This window comes from Schistocerca nitens, chromosome 2 (assembly GCF_023898315.1).
Source record: "Schistocerca nitens isolate TAMUIC-IGC-003100 chromosome 2, iqSchNite1.1, whole genome shotgun sequence".
In the NCBI taxonomy this organism is placed as follows: domain Eukaryota; kingdom Metazoa; phylum Arthropoda; class Insecta; order Orthoptera; family Acrididae; genus Schistocerca; species Schistocerca nitens.
Window position 1 is genome coordinate 1,186,949,047 of NC_064615.1, and position 16,804 is coordinate 1,186,965,850.

The window sequence follows — 16,804 nt, forward strand, 5'->3', positions numbered from 1 at the left end:
GAAAGATTTTCTTTCAAACCAAATAATGTATTTTTTACCTTAATAATGTGACATCCAGTTCAAACACGAATGTAACTCGTCATTGACATCCAGTACACAGGTATATAATCACGAATAATTTTCAGTCTCCAAGTCGGATAGTTCCATATGGTTAGCCTACGCCAACACTTCAGACCTCTACCCTCCATCAATGCTAACTTCTCGCATTTAACATACATCACTGCTGGCTGTTCACCTCCAACTGCCCAACACTACTGGCGATTAACTTCCAACAACGAGTCCGACCAGCCACAGAGTCTCTTACAAAGAGAGCGCAGTCAGAGATGCAATGCAAAGCGCTACACAGCGCTGCCAACAGAGAAGCAGCCCACTTACAGGGCGAGCGGTCTACCGCAACGGTGCCACTATGTTTTCGAAACAGGAACAACGGAGCTGGATCAAGTTTGAATGTGCCAGACGTCGTACAGCACGACAGTGTCATCAAGGTCTTCAAGAGGCGTGCAGGGAATCGGCATTGCCGTACAGAACAGTGGCACGTTGGGTAAAAGCCTTCAAAGAAGGTCGGCAAACTGTATCAGGTCGTCCTAGCGTCTCTGAATAAGACGTGCATGCTGTTGCCGCGTTAGTGGACAGTTATCGACGCCATACGATTCGTGAGCTCGCCCACGAAACCGGATCAGCGCATACTACTGTGCTTCGCATCCTGAAAGAACCCCTGGGCATGCGAAAAATTGCATCTCGATGGGTTCCGGGCGACTTGACGGAAATGCAGAAATGGATGCGTCACGACGCTGCTGCTCAGACACAGTCGGGGCGCTGCCTTAGACGGTATCGTAACACGGGCCACATCGTACGAGCCAGAACTGAAACACCAATCCGACGAATAGCGTCATTATGGATCGCCGCGGAAGTCGAAAATGCGTCAAGAGCCCCAGTATGGCGAAAGTTACGGTGATTCTCGTGTACGACTGTGACGGTGTTATCCTAAGGCATTACGTTCCTCCACGGCAGACCGTCAATGCGCAGTATTACTGTTCGTTTTTGGAGCATCAACTGCGACCAGCTTTGCGAAATAAGCGGCGACACTTTCTGCGCAACCCACGCATCAGTTTGCACGACAATGCGCGGGCGCATACAGCGCAAGCTGTAGCTGCTCTCTTCGGTCGATGGGACTGGGAAGTACTGCACCATCCACCGTACTCCCCGGACTTATATCCGGGTGACTTTGATTTGATTCCGAAGATGAAGGAATCACTTCGTAGCATTCGCTTAAGAGTTGAACCACTAATTAACAATTTGGATTTACAACACAAATAGACACTGTAAATACAATCGAAAAAGGCGAACATTGTACACGAAACCCCCGCTTCGAGAATGAACAACACATTTTAATTATGCAGCAAAACTTAGTGAAACAGCTCGAGCACAACTAGTTGAGTGACACACATTCACGGAAATGCAAGTCGAGCGAGATCATTTGAAGTATTGACGAATGAAGATGTTTACGTTCTCGACGGATAATCAATACGGAATTAGAATAGCCACTGTGTGACGCAACGTACTCGTGCACACGCTAATTGCACACTCACCGTAATGTCAAGCAGATCGAAGCGGGAGTTGAGAACTGCTCGACGAGGGCTGCTAACGAGTAGGTGTCACGACGAGTTTGATAGGAATCGGAAACCGACGGACAGTATTCAGCCGGTTCTCGAAAGTGGAGGACAGGACCCCAACCCGGCACAACAGCGGACACGGCCTTCTCGCAAACTGAAATGCCGAGAAAGAGTTGGGTTCCGTGCATCGCGCACACGTATCTCTCGCGACGAGCAGTCTCCACGGCACGTGCCGACACTCGCTCCCACCGATCCTGCGGCGCCACGGCGTCGACTCCGGCCGCTGTCACTCGACACGGCTCGACCGACCGTTACTCGGCGGCCGACAAACCGCTCGACCAGCTGTTGCGGCCGGAGGCGCTAATAACGAGCGGGAACGGGCCACACGGCACAAAGAGGAGAGACGGGCAGCCGAGCAAATCGTGAGATGTTGCTTCGTAGAGTCAGAGCAGAGTGGAGGTCTGTGAGGCGCGGGTCCGCTGCTAGAGGCGGAACTCTGCGTCGCTTTAGGCCGGCGGCTGGGGCAGGGGCAGGGGCAGGGGGAGGGGGAGGAAGGCGTCTGTCTGGAGGCTCCGGCTCCAGCTCCGGGAGAGCGGCCGGTTAGCCTCGTTAAGCGGGCCTGCCTTTGAGAGGCGCTGACGCAGGGCTCAGTGGGGGCAGCAGCCACAGCCGGCGGGCCTGTTGACGAGCTACGCGGGCGCCGGCGCGGGCGAGACTTCCCACGGCCGCGGCTCAGGCAGCACAGATCTCAGCCTGCTGTCCCCAACTCAGCTGAGCCGAGTCACTGCGCTGGCGCAGCAGTTAGGCAGAGGCCCTACTCTGTACCTTTCCGCCATTTTGCCGACCGGTTCGGTAGGCGAGCCTTGTTTTCGAAGGAGAGCCCCAAAATTATTCTGTAAGCATTTCGGAAGCCTAGCGAACTGAAACGCTGCTGTCAGTTCTCCTCGCGCTAACCGATCAGAAGCAATCTGCCTCAGATCCGCGCATGCGCACTGCGGCGCCACAGCGGCACGAAACCGAAGTGGCTAGCAGCCGACACAGGCGAGCTATTCTTTACAGTACCTAAAAGTGTGGATAGAGTATGTAAAACGGTTCTAATTTCGCTCACCACATGCTTCCATGAATGCACGATAACGACAGAATATAGACTGTGTTCTGGAAACTGTCATAAATGTCACATTTTGTCATTTTATTCTCATTCACATCGACGTCTTGCTTTGGATTTTACGTTTCGGAATATGATTTAGGAATGTCGTACCACATTGTACAAATACGATTATAGAAACACCCGAAAAATTCGTCATTTGTTCTGTTCTCCGTCGTTCCTTAGTTGCTTCAAAACTGACGGAGGTACGTTCCGTCTATGCAACGAAGTCAGTCGACATAAAAGTTTTCTGGGTGTAGTACCGCGTCATATTGCATACAACTGCTGCTGGAGAAAAACCGAGGATTCGGCCACGGGTGCAGCGGCCTTCTTCTGGGTCTACGGTGCGTTCTAGCTGCACGGTGTCCCTTATATTTTGTTATTACTGTTCACTGCGCACGCCATTACGTCATAATTTTGAAAAGATAGTTCATTTCATTGGTAACTTAAGGAAGAAGGAGAGGGAAATTTAGAATGAGATTTTCACTCTGCAGCGGAGTGTGCGCTGATATGAAACTTCCTGGCAGATTAAAACTGTGTGTCGGACCGAGCACTTGCCCGCGAAAGGCAAAGTTCCCGAGTTCGAGTCTCGGTCCGACACACAGTTTTAATGTGCCAGGAAGTTTCACAGTGAAATTTATTGTAATAGGTTATTGCGGTGGAGGGAGAGCGTAACCTGTGTTGTCTCGTGTTCTGTGCCACGACCGGTGGTGACCGGCGAACGAAACGTCGGGACGTCGGCAGCGCGGCGGCCGCTGCCCGCCGGCAGGGCCAAGGCGGCGTCAGCCCGAGTCCAGCCTCTCTGTTCACGATCTCACGCTGCTCAAGTATGTCGATGGCCTCTCTCATTTTGCGTTTCGTCATAACCGGCTGCTTGGCCGACACTCAGGCTTAACTGAATTTTATTCTTTTTCTGCAATCTTGCTGATGTTGTGCCACTGCAGATTTCTTGCTTTGGTTTTCCTCCAGCAGCAGTTTTATACAATATGACGGGGCACCACACCCAGAAAACTTTCATGTCGACTGACTCTGGCCGCGGAAGCCTACGCTATTATAGTTGAAGGCCTTGACAAATAAAAGAAGCGAAACGCGTATGGCAATAAACAAACTGCCTTTAATTAGTTCCAGAGACGTAACATACCTCCACGAACAAAAATGACTCTGAGCACTATCCGACTTAACTTCTGTGGTCATCAGTCCCCTAGAACTTAGAACTACTTAAACCTAACTAACCTATGGACATCACACACATCCATGCCCGAGGCAGGATTCGAACCCGCGACTGTAGCAGTCGCTCGATTCCAGACTGTAGCGCCTAGAACCGCACGGCCACTCCGGCCGGCCCTCCACGAACCTTAAAAATTGTTTAAGAGAGTGTCAAAGAATAAGAAGATGCATAGAATGTGGTTGTAGCTCGCTCCTAGAGATCCAAATGATGAAGTAGCCTACTTCCCTACAGGGTACATCAACGATTTGGTTGATGAAAACAAAATTTTAAAAACGCCTTTTGGAGTGCATGTGGCTAGTGCAACTATTGAAGTTCGTTGTAGTTTATAACATGAATCTGATGATTCAAAATGTTTCATATATGGTGTTATATCTTTCATTTCTTAAACATATGGAAATCACGAAATCGAAGATACTCATTACTGAGAAAGCCTGCTCCTATGGGAATAACAAAGAATATTCCACAAAATGCTTAACTTTGACGACTAACGAAGTCTCAGAATGTGTTACAAACATGAATACGAAAAAGTATTTTCGTACCCAGCAGTATGCGAAAAGACCTCGACACGGCAGTACCAACCTTTTTTTTAAAAAAAAAAATCTCATTTTGTTCGATATTGTTCGTTGCATTTGTTCGGGGCAGACGTCCCATGACACCCACTGAAGTTCATCGACAATCAGTTCCCTCAGTTTTCTGTTTTATTGTAGAGGGCACCTAACCCTTCGTCGGCTGATACTCGCATCCGAGTTTTCATTTCTCTCCTGAGATTTCCTTTGTCACGGTTCAGGCGTGGAAGTGTCGTTGATGGCTTAGCGATCCAATCGTAGCGTGGAACAGGCGGCCACAGACATTACAGCTGATGGAAGGTGGAGGGCGTGGCTGAGCCTGGAGGAGTTTACGTCTCCGGCGTTTGTCATTCTCCATTCTTCGACGTTCCAGCTCAAAGTTTTGAAGAGCATTTGAGGTAACTGGGCGCCAGCGACCTCGATCTTCTGCTATTGTGGACCAGGTACTCGGGTCGATGTTCACGTTTTTCAGATTTTTCTTGTACTGATCCTTATAACGTTTGAGAGGGGCACCTGGTGGCCTTTTACCTGTGCTCACTTCACTGTACAGCATTTGGCGTGGAAGTCTGTCATTTTTCATCCGCTGGACATGTCCGACCCATCTGAGTTGATGCCCAATGATAAGAGATTCCATGCTATGCATTTTTGCTTTCTCAAGAACAGCCGTGTTGGATATGAAGTCATCCCATTTCAGGTTCATGACACATCTTAGCTTCTGTTGGTTGAAGCGTTCTAGTTTCTTCAGATCACAGCAATATAATGTCCAGGTTTCGCAACCATATAGCAGGGTGGAAATGACTACAGCTTTGTACACCATCAGTTTGGTGTACAGTGTTAGGTCTTTATTCAGGAAGACACGCTTTGTAAGACGTCCAAATGCTACATGGGCAGCACGTAATCTATTCTCCACATCTTTTCCAGATGAGCAGTTAGATGACAGTATGCTTCCTAGGTAGAGCAAATGGTCCACTTGTTCCAAGTGGATATGCTGAAATCAGGAACGGAGGAGCCAGGAGTTGGCTGCGCCATCACCTTTGTCTTTGGAATATTGATGGAGAGACCAAATGGTTCGTACGCCCTGCTGAAGGAATCAACTGACGGCTGCAACTCTGCGGGTGAATGAGCTGGAGAAGCGTTGTCATCAGCATACTGCAGCTATGTCACACGAGTGGTACTGGTGAACCTTTTTGAATGTGGGCTGGTTGAATAATCCTCCATCGAACCTGTACTTTAGTTCTATTCCTGCATTGTTTACGGATGTCTCGTAAAGCATAGCTGCCAGATACAATGCAAATAATGTTGGTGCAAGAACGCATCCTTGTTTAAGCCCACTTGTTATTGAGAATTCACCAGTTGTTTCATTCTGGCAGAGGACCTGTCCTCACCGTGGAGAGCTTTTGTAAAAAGTCAACAAAATGTTCAGGGCAGCCGCAGCGTTTTAAGACCATCCACATGGCTTCTCTGGGAACCCTTACCTTACATAAAAATGCGTCGAACTTCATCCGTCTGGAGCTCCATCGCGCATAAAAATCACCCGTTTCTTGTTCTTCTTCACCGTCTGCTATGACATCACAACACTTTCAAACCTGTTACTATACATCGATGAGGAGTGCTAAGCTCCTTGACATGGGCGCATCTCGAGAAATCTCATGCACTTGGATGGGCGAGGACTCGGCAAACTCCATTCCCTTAAGAGACGTGGAATGTAGCGGTCTACTTCTGGTCGATTGCTGATTACATCGGTAACGGTGCTGCAGGGTGGGTTGGTCAGTGACAGTGTGAGAGGGGGGGGGGGGGGGGTGAGGTCTTTCAGTCTGTAATTTTACCCTAAGACTGCGAGAATGCTCTGTGACTCCCATCAGCATAGGGATGGATCGTAAATTAAGCACTATGCTCCAAGTGTTAGAAATATGTAGAGTGCTGACTGATATACGTTGATGATGGATGTGTATGAGGATTAACAATGCATGGACGTACTGCACAGTCATCTATCCACATTCGCTATGATAGTTGCAAAATGGGGAGGGGGCTCGTTTAGCTATGATACTGAAATTGGGAGACATGCTGTTACATCATTGGTCGGTGTTGAAATTACTGTAAAACTGGTAAAATTGTTCACAAGATCAACTGTAATGTTTATTATTTCAGTACATCAATGTTGTCTCTTCCATCCCATCCATCCACTGGTACGCTGTTGGTTACCACATAAAGATTGACTGGCATCGCTTGTTTGAGTTGGAGAAAGAGTTTTAGTGGAGGAACAACACCTTCTGGGGACAGATAGCGCCGAAACAGTGATTGCGTACATGACTGCAATATGAGGAATAAGTCGTAATGAAACGCGGAACCATCAGCCATTCTGTCACTGTGACACATGGGTTTAAATGCAGAGGTCGACAATCACTTCCGGACATCAGTTTGGAAACTCTCCAAAATGCAGCCAAACTCTTCCAGTTTCCCTATGTTGTAACTGTCTTTTATTTATAATCATCCAGTGTGTGCAGCCTGTTACGGTAGCCGCAGTAACAACATGATTTACACCATGCACCATCTTGTTTTCTGCGGGAGGCAATGGATCAGAACGTGTCAATGTTAGTTTAGAACCTGACACAGACTTCGAAATCAGGCGAAAAAACAAAATGTATGGCAGTGTAGAAAGAGTGCTATAGCAGGAAAAAGAACAATGTTTCAAACAACGACACAGGTAGCGTCTCTTGCAACTTACAGTATAGTCTGTGGCATACGGTCATCCTCCTACAGTATAGGTGAAACTTTAAACTGGTTTGTGCAGTGGATCATTACCTGTATATTCAATAGGATCATCACATGTGCTCAAAGCCGGCACACAGCAATATTTGTTTTCGATATATGGGAGGAGAGAGATTAAGTAAAAATCTTATGAAGTTCTCTATTGGATGAAGTTAATGGAGCTTTTATAGTTTGTAATTTTTGTCTGGTGGATGGAACAGAACAACGATGATAGAATGTTGGAGTGTTAGACGATGGGCCCTGAGGACTGGATCTGTAGTACCTGCTTGTAGTTTGTAGAAGCACGACAATGCAGTAGCAAAATCCACGTCATTCCCTCAGCTACCGTACTGTATTTGATACTACCTCATGTTGGAGGAGCAGGCTTTGTTTCTGTCGAATGGTCAAAACACAGTTCTGTCGCAGTAAATCAGCTTCACCTGTTTCTAGACTGGTTGCAGAATGTGGTAGATATAGCTTTCTCCAACTTCTACTCAGTTCCGACTTAGATTGGAACAATCACACGCGCAGAGCTGCAGGGATGGCAGCGCAGAGTCTGAGGGGTAGTTGCGAGATGCAGAGGGGCTACCTAAAATCATGTTGGAATTTTACTGTAGCAGATAGGTTCGAGAAAGGTGGCTCGTTTCAAGATATGAGAGTGCCAAATATATGATTCATTAGTGGCTGTAATCATTAAAGTACTTCTCCATAGGATCCAACGCAGGTATGTGGTTGAATGGAAAGACTTGATTCCAAATCATAGACATCACTTCTAGCGGATAGCGTAACACTAGAGAGCTGAAAAGCTAGTGTAAATTTCTTACAACCTCAGTCAGCACACCATTTACTACTGTTTGTGACCCTTCCCAATCAATCATCGCCCATAACTCAGTGGATATATCGCAGAACCTCTGACATGGTATCGAGACATAATACTTTACAAATACTGGAGAAGTATATAGTCGCGGCGGCGCGAGGGGGTTGCAAATAGCGGTTTCATACCACCTTGCTTAGCTATATCACTTTCAAAATTCAGCGATTTTATGACGAGGTTGCATCGTGCGCAACATGTAACCGGACTGCTGGTCTGATAATATACACTCCGGCGATTACCGTCTTGGTATTTATCGGGAAAAACTACGTGATTCGTAGGTAACGCCATACGTGGATTTGTAAAGCCGATATAGCCTTTAACATACTTGTGTGCACATGTAGAACCAAGACCGCTTGTGACAGTAACATACAGTAGTTGTTGGGATCGGCTTTATTAACATCTGGCAGTTTGTAAGACGGTTAAACCTCTCTTTCTAAGTGGTAGCACTCGCAAGAAAAAGTTATGTGACATGTTCAACCATCGTTGATTTTCGGTCAGTATTATTTCGTATCACCAGCGATCAGTTATTGACGAACTATTATACCTAGAAGTAGGGGGTGCGTGATAGATTAGACTTGAGCATCAGGCTTATAAAGTATGTGTTTGTGTTCCAACATGTGCAAAGGAAATGACAATGTCCATTCGTAAGGAAGGTATGGATTTAACGTGGAGTACTGTGATAGCAAAGGAAAGAGTATGTCAAGTCATAAGAATGATACTGATATTTCTATTTCTAGAGCCACAGCTGTCAACAGAGTGTATTTCCGATACTTCGCTAATTTTCGAATGTCGTTCACCTGAGACCGCGATCGTAACATTTAGTTGTAAGTACAGGGGTAAAATATGTATGTGACCGGTTTTTTTCTTAGGACGATTCTGTCTATGTGTGCTTGGCATACAGCGCCGGCGGCCAGTGCGCGCATGATTCACGATTCCCGTTAACGGTAGGAGCTGTCAGACTGGAGATGCCAGTTCTAGTGTAGGAATTTAGATGACATAACTGTGTTGTTCTCTAGATAACCGAATAGCGAAATAATTCTTACTATGTGTTGGATAGCTTTCGTGATTGCCTGGAAATATGACAAAATTCACTATGGATACGTGTTTGCACTGGACCATTACTCACACACACTCCGTCGTCAGGCCACAAGTGGCCCATCGGGGCCATCCGACCGCCGTGTCATCCTCAGTTGAGCATGCGGATAGGAGGGGCGTGTGGTCAGCACACCGCTCTCCCGGTCGTTACGATGGTCTTCTGCGACCGAAGCCGCTACTATTCGGTCGAGTAGCTCCTCAGTTGGCATCACGAGGCTGAGTGGGCCCCGAAAAATGGCGACAGCTCATGGCGGCCCGGATGGTCACCCATCCAAGTGCCGGCCACGCCCGACAGCGCTTAACTTCGGTGATCTGACGGGAACCGGTGTATCCACTGCGGCAAGGCCGTTGCCCGGACCATTACTCCCTCCCATGTAAATTGTTCGGTTGACTGTTATTGGACATTTTGCGCCTTTATTTAGTTGAGAGAAGAATGATTGTGGTGTGTGGATCTAACATGTGGAAGACACGTTTGCCTGTTCTCTAGACATGAGGTACACTTTAGTTGACCATATAAATTATAGCGGTGATTTGGAATCTGCTACATCACCGACATCAGTATTCGCGAGTTGAAATACTAGTATTCTCTATTCTTTTCGAGTTTCCGCGTCAATGTCTTCGTAGTCGTGACAAGTTTCTAGTTAGTCAGTGGCTTACAGCACGTCCCACCTACCTACACTTTCGGGTTTGTAGAGAAATAATTTCCTGTCTATGTCTTCAGAATTACGCTGCGCGAACGATTGTTAGGATACCGCTGTGTGCTTGATATCTGAAAGTACCGCGAAAATGGTATAATATTATTTCAAACCAAGCGAAAATACATCTTTCTTGTAATCCTAGAGTCGGGGGATGAGTGTAGAAAAAGCAAGCAAGTAGTTCCGGACCAGAAACAGTAACGCGTTTGTCCCCGAATTTCTACATCTACATCTACGTGATTACTCTGCTATTCGCATTAAAGTGCCTGGCAGAGGGTTCAATGAACCACCTTCAAGCTGTTTCCCTACCGTTTCCCTCTCGAATGGCACGCGGGGAAAACGAGCACTTAAAATTTTTCTGTGCGAGCCGTGATTTCTCCTATTTTATCGTGATGATCATTTCTCCCTATGTAGGTGGGTGCCAACAGAATATTTTCGCAATCGGAGGAGAAAATTGGTGATTGAAATTTCAAGAGAAGATCCCGTCGCAACGAAAAACGCCTTTGTTTTAATGATTGCCACTCCAATTCACGTATAACGTCTGTGACAATATTTCCCCTATTTCGCGATAATACAAAACGAGCTGCCCTTCTTTGTACTTTTTCGATGTCATCCGTCAGTCCCACCTGATGCGGATCCCACACCGCACAGCAATACTCCAGAATAGGACGGACAAGTGTGGTGTAAGCAGTGTCTTTAGTAGACCTGGTGCACCTTCTAAGTGTTGTGCCAATGAATCGCAGTCTTTGGTTTCCTCTACCCACAATATTATCTATGTGATCGTTCCAATTCAGGTAATTTGTAACTGTAATCACTAAGTATTTAGTTGAATTTTCAGCTTTCAGATTTCTGTGACTTATCGCGTAATCGAAATTTAGCGGATTTCTTTTAGTACTCATGTGAATAACTTCACACTTTTCCTTATTCAGGGTCAATTGCCACTTTTCGCACCATACAGATATTTTATCTAAATCATTTTCCACGTCGTTTTGATCATCTGATTACTTTACAAGACGGTAAAGGACAGCATGATCTGCAAACATTCTAAGACGGCTACTCAGATTGTCTCCTAAGTCGTTAATATAGACCAAGAACAATAGAGGGCCTATAACACTTCCTTGGGGAACGCCGGATATTACTTGTGTTTTACTCGATGACGTTCCGTCTATTACTACGAACTGTGACCTATCTGACAGGAAATCACGAATCCAGTCGCACAACAGAGGCGTTACTCCGTACGCAAGCAGTTCGGTTGGAAGACGCTTGTGAGGAATGGTGTCGAAAGCCTTCTGGAAATCTAAAACTATGGAATCAATTTGACATCCCCTGTCGAGAGCACTCATTACTTCATGAGTATAAAGAACTAGTTGTGTTTCACAAGAACGATATTTTCTGAAACCGCGCTGACTATGTGTCACTAAATCGTTTTCTTCGAGGTACTTCACAATGTTCGAATACAGTATACGTTCCAAAACCCTACTGCAAATCGACGTTAGTGATATAGGCCTGTAATTCAGCGGATTACTCTACTTCCCTTTTTGGGTATTGGTGTGACTTGAGCAATTTTCCAGTCTTTAGGTACGGATCTTTCTGTGAGGGAGTGGTTGTATATAATTGCTAAATATGGAACTATTTTATCAGCATACTCTGAGAGGTACCTGACTGGTATACAATCTGGACCGGAGGCCTTGCCTTTAATAAGTGATTTAAGCTGCTTGGTTACTCCGAGGATATCTACTTCTATGTTTCTCATCTTGGCAGTTGTTCTTGATAGAAATTCAGGAATATTTACTTCGTTTTCTTTGGTGAAGGAGTTTCGGAAAACTGCGTTTAATAACTCTGCTCTAGTGGCACTGTCATCAGTGACTTCACCGTTGTTATCGCGCAGTGAAGGTATTGATTGCGCATTGCCACTGGTGTGCTTTATATATGACCAGAAATTATCAAAAGCATCTCGCATTCAAGTACGCGAGATATTTCGAACTTCTGTAAGACTTTGCCAATCTTGGGAATTTTACGTTCTTTTAAATTTGGCACGCTTTTTTCGTTGCTTCTGCAACAACGATCTGACCCGTTTTGTGTACCATGGGGGTTTAGTACCATCACTTATTAATTTAAGCGGTATATATCTCTCAATTGCTGTCGATACTATCTCTTTGAAAACATTCCACAACTTTTCTACACTTACATGATCAGACCGGGAGGAGCGAAGGCTGTCTCTTAAAAAGGTGTTAAGAGCATTTTTATCAGCTTTTTAAAATAGTGTTTCTTTTTGATGGTTGGAGGTGTTGCAGTATTCAGCCTAGCAGCAACTGCCTTGTGGTCACTAATCCCTGTATTTGTCACAATACTCACTATTTGTCCAGGATTATTTGTTGCTAAGAGGTCGACTATGCTTTCGCAACCATTGACGCTTCGAGTGGGCTCATGAACTAATTGTTCAAAATAATTTTCTGAGAAAGCATTCAGTACAGTTTCGGATGACGTTTTATGCCTGCCGCCGGCTATAAACGTATAATTTTTCCAGCATATCGAGGGTACATTAAAGTCACCACCAGCTATAACTGTATGAGCGGGGTACTTATTTGAAATGAGACTCAAGTTTTCTTTGAATTGTTCAGCAACTATATCCTCTGAGTCGGGGGGTCGGTAAAACGATCCAATTAATAGTTTAGTCCGATTGTCAGGTATAACCTCTACCCATACTATTTCACATTAACTATTTACTTCAATTTCGCTACAAGGCAAACTAGTTCTGACAGCAATACATACTCCACCACAACTGTACTTAATCTATCCTCTGTGAACACTGTTAGATCGTTTGAAAAAATTTCGGCTGAACTTATTTCCGGCTTTGGCCAACTCTCTGTACCTCAACTATTTGAGCTTCAGTGCTTTCTATTAGTGCTTGGAGCTCTGGTTCTTCCCCAACACAGCTACGACAATTTACAACTACAATACCAATCGTTTCTACAACTACCTTGTTGTGTTTTTCCTGCCCACTTTTAGACGGACGTCCCTTCTGTGGGTCCCTGGGACCCTCTAACGTAAAAAACCTCCCAGTCCCTTCCACACAGCCCCCGCTACCCGTGTAGCCACCTCCCGTGTGTAGTGGACTCCTGACCTATTAAGCGGAACCCGAAAACCCACCACCCGATGGCTCAAGTCAAGGAATCTGCAGCCTGCACGGTCACAGTACCGCCTGAGCCTCTGATTCAGACCCTCCACTCGGTTCTGCACCAAAGGAGCACAGTCGGTTCTATCGACGATGCTGCAGATGGTGAGCCACGCCTTAATCTCGGAAGCAAGACTGGCAGTCTTTACCATTTCCGCTAGCCGCCCGAAACCAGACAGAATCTGCAGCAATCAAAAGCGACACACGTCATTGGTGCCGACATGAGCCACCACCTGCAGTTGGCTGCACCCCGTACTCTTCATGGTATCTGGAAGCACTCTTTCCACATCCAGAATGACTCCCACCCAGAATGCACACGGAGTGCACACTGGCTTCTTTCCCCTCCTTGGCAGCCATGTTCCTAAGGGCCCCATTACCCGCCTTATGTTGGAGCTCCCAACTACCAGCAAACCCACCTTCTGTGAATGCCCAGACCTTGCGGGCCGAGAAGCTTCCTCTGGAACAGGGTGGACAACTGCATCGAGCTCAGAGACATCGTCAGCTACAGATAACGCCCGAAAGCTGTTCGTCATATGAACCAGGGAGGCCCTATGATCGGCTACTTCGAAAGTTTTTTGCTGCCTGCCAGACTTTGGAATGATCTCCTACTCGACCACAGGTGAGGGGTCAACCTCAGTGCAGGCAGTACACGAAGCAGCCACAGCAGTGGACCAATCGGGCGACACGTGGGACGTGCTCGACGTCTCTCGCATCCCCGCGTTCGATCCCCCACAGTGACGCCCCTTGGCAGCAGCCTCAAGCTGTGTGACGGAAGCCAAAGCAGCCTGGAGCTGTGAGTGAAGGTCGCCAACTCAGCTCGCATCTGTACATAACAAAAACACTTCCTATCGATTACTGCAATCGCTCCTGTCCGAAGCTTGTAAAAATATGTAGCAAGCAAACAGTGTACCCGCCTTATTAGTAGCGGGAACTGACGGCGCTGCTCTCGCTGACGGTCTAGAGTGACTTCGGTCTGCTGAGGGCGATCTGGCCACATATCAGGAGAGGATGACCGACCTTGCAGGGAAGAATCTAGTGCTGCAAGGAGTGTATACGGTGCTGTCTGTCTTCGTGGTATATGTGTGAATCATATAAAAGGGCAGATTTTGTATGGCGCAAGATACGAATTGTATGTTTATTACATCAACAAGGTTCGTGGTGATATATTGCTGGGTTGGAGATTTGACGATCTGTAGGCCACTTTGAAGGGTTTAATTGTCGATGGAATATGGTGATATGTACAAAATACAATCATAATGTTTTATCTTTCACAAGACATCCTTTATGCCGGGATGTAAGAGCGTCTACAAACTGATTAGAACACGATGGAGGCAAGGTATGTACGGAAGGTTCTGAGAAAACAAGAGTTCGATGAGAAGCTGAAACAGACCATCCATCTTTGGCGGGAATGCCACCACTCATCCGCCACTGTGGCATTAGGACATCTCCAGACCTGTAGCTGTAGGATACCAAAATGCCAGCCATTTTTTTTCTGTTCTGTAAGACAGCGCTTCGAATTCTGTTTGCGTAGGTGTTCTGATTTCCCCCCGTCTGTGCTTAGAGAGTGTTCTCTTTCCAAGCAACAAGAATTCTTTTATGATTAACTGTGTTTTCGCGAGCATGCACAGGTTTTTAGCGGTAAGAACGTTTAACGTTTCTGAGACATATATTGATAGCAGGACCAACTTTTCGCGCGATGCGTTAGCCATGCTTCGTATGTGTGCACGGCTAGATGCAGCTCACATGTCCCATTAGGATCGCTAGGAACAATGCACCCTGTGCTATTCTGTGATGTCAGTATCCACAGGTATTGCATCAGCAATGGTAAACACACCTACTGCCCAGAGGCATCTTGCGTATAGGATCGGCGTAAGCCCGTGTTGAAGTTTTGTGACATCAATATAACACTCGAAGAACTCTAACTGTATACCTTAAAACAGACCTAACTTTCACCTGCTCGCTGTAGACAGTAGCAGAGTGAGAGCAATGGCTCGCATTGGCTTGTGTGTGGTGGTGGCTAACGGCGGCATCAAAGAGCGCGCCCTTGGAGTGTCTAGACTCTGCAAATAGGTCTTTGCTCCCGTCTACTCACATCAGCAACGGTGCCTAGGTGATGACGTATTTCGAGAGGAATTTCTCAGGTGTCAAGTATGATAGGGGGTTGCTGCCAACTCATGCTCGAGGGACCTGAATGGGAACCTGTGCGTGGCTCTGCAGCTGATGGCCGCATCACTTTGCGGGGGCTGCCGGTGCATCCGGATTTCTGAGAGTGTGTGCGGTAGCCCGGTAGCCTCCTGTGAGGTCCAGTGTACAGGGGGCAGCGGGCGGTGCCTGCGCACATTGTTTGTGTGTGTGTTGCATTATTTTGCGAGCAGGTCTCTAGACTGTACTATGCATTATTTTTGACAGTTTCGGAGTTGATTTTGTGTCGGCACATCAGTGTACTGCATTATTTAGGAGGAGTATGCATGTCTGTGTGCTGTGTACCGAAGTCATTTCGGTAATTTAGGAGTTGTTAGCGTGTCTGCAGAGCATTAATTCACTAATTTACAAATAGTTTACAAGTCGGTAGGCTGTGTGGTGTGACACCAAGCATGTCAGAGCATGTGTTTTGTATCAGTGTGATAAATGTGCTACCTTCCTCTCTCCAGCAGCCCAGTGCAGGCTGAGTCATTTTCCCCTGCAGACAGCCATCTCGGGTTACGTCACAGAAAGGACGACAGTGCTCTCTGGTGGCAGTACTGTGTACTAGGTCTGGTGGACTCCGTACCCCATGGCGACTGCACTTAATGGTAGTACTCCCTCTAACTGTTTAAATAAATAGTGCATGCAAAATAAAGACTTATGTCCAGCACACGTTGAGTCCTCTTCCTACCATTTCCTAGGAACAGGTGGTGGACAGATGGCATAGGTTAGTGGAGGTAGCCCAAGTAGAAATAGCCCAAGTGGCCTTTCTTTACCGCCAAAATTCAAATTTTCCTCCAATCCCTAGGACGAGGTGGGGGTCAGATGACTTAGGTTAGTGGAGGTAGCCCAGGTGACCTATTTTCCCGCCATTTTCTTACGTTAGTAAAGGTAGCCGTGGTGTGTTTCGTTGTCCTGATGGAATCTGAACTTCCTGCCAGGGGGTTGTGGCATGGGGGGGGGGGCGTGGCATTTTCCCAACATCTTATATAACGGTACTTGCCTCATTAGCTGATGTCACGGCCGCCATCTCGGATGACTTCGTGTTTTCTTGCCAAGTCTACAGGCCGCCATCTTGGATGACGTCATTGTCACCATCTTGGATGCATCTGGCAACAATGGGGAGTGGGGCCATAAGAATCTAGTCCCACTACTGGTCACTTCCTCACTGTCGCCCAACTCAAAGCGGTCTTTGTTGACAGGGTGACTGTCGCGGGTGACTCGGCAATTTTGTTTGCCCTCAACATCAGTTCAGGAATCGGGAGACCTGACCACCTTAACGAAATAACAAACTCCATACAGCCTCTTTTCACAATATGAAATACATTACAGAGGTCAGAAATGGGCCTCAACAGATGCTTGCATGGTAAGACTGAAAGAGTCGAGACGAATAAGTAAGTGGGAGAAGTGATCCAACAGAACAGTGTAGAAGGGGATCAAGAAGTGACCTGTATCCATACGGATACGGAAGTCTGAGTGAGT

General features: G+C 46.7%; 1 protein-coding gene and 1 pseudogene across 1 annotated transcript in view; both read right to left on the reverse strand.

The window, feature by feature from the left end:
* The window catches only part of LOC126237522 (uncharacterized), a 797,357-nt gene that overhangs the window by 315,190 nt on the left and 465,363 nt on the right, over positions 1 to 16,804 (reverse strand). The gene's annotated exons all lie outside the window — the stretch shown is intronic.
* LOC126238446 (5S ribosomal RNA) lies at positions 9,504 to 9,621 on the reverse strand (annotated as a pseudogene).